The sequence below is a fragment of the Hemitrygon akajei genome, unplaced genomic scaffold (assembly GCF_048418815.1).
Source record: "Hemitrygon akajei unplaced genomic scaffold, sHemAka1.3 Scf000121, whole genome shotgun sequence".
Lineage (NCBI taxonomy): Eukaryota > Metazoa > Chordata > Chondrichthyes > Myliobatiformes > Dasyatidae > Hemitrygon > Hemitrygon akajei.
Genome location: NW_027332007.1, coordinates 1431055 through 1432936, shown reverse-complemented (window position 1 = coordinate 1432936; position 1882 = coordinate 1431055).

The following is a 1882-nucleotide window of genomic DNA, read 5'->3' as shown; positions in this document are numbered from 1 at the left end:
TTGAGACCTACTGAATCATGAATCCTTTGCTCTCTGGCAGCCTGGGCTATTGCTCTCTGCTCTCCCAGTTTACTGTTTGTGTGTCATTCTGCTATGAGTGTTCTTAGTTTCTACAACATGGCCCTGCGGCTGTTTCAATGTCGCTTCTGTTTCTTTTATCTCCTGATCACCATGCTGACTCAACGCGTTCGGAGTGGGAAGGGAAAGTCATGGGCAGGGAGATCGGCAAAGGATTTCATAGATGCAAGGGCATTTATTTGCCTGTGTGTTAGGGGTGGGGAGAGAGAGAGGGAGGGTGTCTGCATTTAGCTTTGTGTGTGTGTGTGAGAGAGGGAACGTTCTGGATTTATGTTTCGGTGCTTGTGTATATGTGTATGTGAGAGGGATAGTATCTGTGCGTGTGTGAATGTGGGCGCGTGAGAGAGAGAGAGAGTGAGAGAGAGCGAGAGATAGATAGATAGAGAGACAGAGAGAGAGAGAGAGACAGAGAGAGAGAGAGAGAGAGAGAGAGAGAGACGAAGAGAGAGAGAGAGAGAGAGAGAGAGGAGAGAGAGAGAGAGGAGAGAGAGAGAGAGAGAGAGAGCTAATAATGGTTTCTAACATGGTTTTATGCGATGGTGTGACCTTATTTGGTGGTGCTGCATTTATTTATTCAAAGGCACTGCGGAGGTAATGCCAAGGTCACGGGTATTCTTATGTTAAACCATGACATGAAATTGGAATCGAATCTATACACGGTAGAAGGTATTTTGTTAACTCATGTCGGTATTCACACCAGAGACAAACGTGTTGATGGTTGTGTTCGTAACCCACGGACAGTGAATGACAGCCTTATCAGCCCATTATATTCCTACACCACAGTATTTCAGCATCTAACTGTTCCTCAGGTGGATTAACAGAGGCTTTTCCGTCACTTTACCCTTCCAAATCCACAGCGCGAGTAAGAAATTTTATACATATAAATTACAAGAAGTACACTTACACAGACACACAGACACACACACACACACACACACACACACACACACACACACACACACCACACAGACACACACACACACACACACACACCGCACACACACAGACACACACACACAAACACAAACACACACACACACACACAGACACAGACACACACACCACACACACACACACACGCACACACACAGACACAGTTTTTCTTCGGCTGCCCATCAATTTTCTTTTTTTTAATACTTCATTTACAATTTTCAGTTTTACACAAGACAAACATATTGAAGACGTACAAAACAATACAAGGAAATGCAGCTCCACGTGGAGCACCAGACACGACAAATCAAAAACAAGAACAAAAAGGCTGCCAGACAATTTACAAGATTACATAAATATACTTTCAAAAAAAAGTTGACACAATAGTGGTATCACGGAAGCAATGTGAAATAAAATGAGTAAAGGAATCCGGTTAGGCACCACACCCACTCATGGGACTAGACAGGTCAAGGTCACAATGTATGTGAGGTAATATGACACTGAGCCAAGAAAGGTCCCTTATTCTCTCAAATATATTCCGTGTATTGGGGTTGTGCAGATGCACAAGTTCAACCTTCCAAATTCACATTTTTCGCTGTCTCCAAGTTAGACACTCGTTAAGGAAAAGTGCCCACACTTCGAGCCTATTTCCACCACACATCCCGTTCTCGAAAACCTCTTGCTCCCTCCAGACCCCAAACAGTTAATATCAAAATGTGAGAATTGTTTTACTCCTTTGGTTTCTACAGATTTTATTAGGGAAGCCTGGGCTCGGGACTTGAACTCAGAGATATCAGCGGAACTTTGGGAGAGGCAATGTCCCGGGTTCACGGTTGTTCTATTAACGCTGCAGCTTAATCCAGCACAAGGTGAT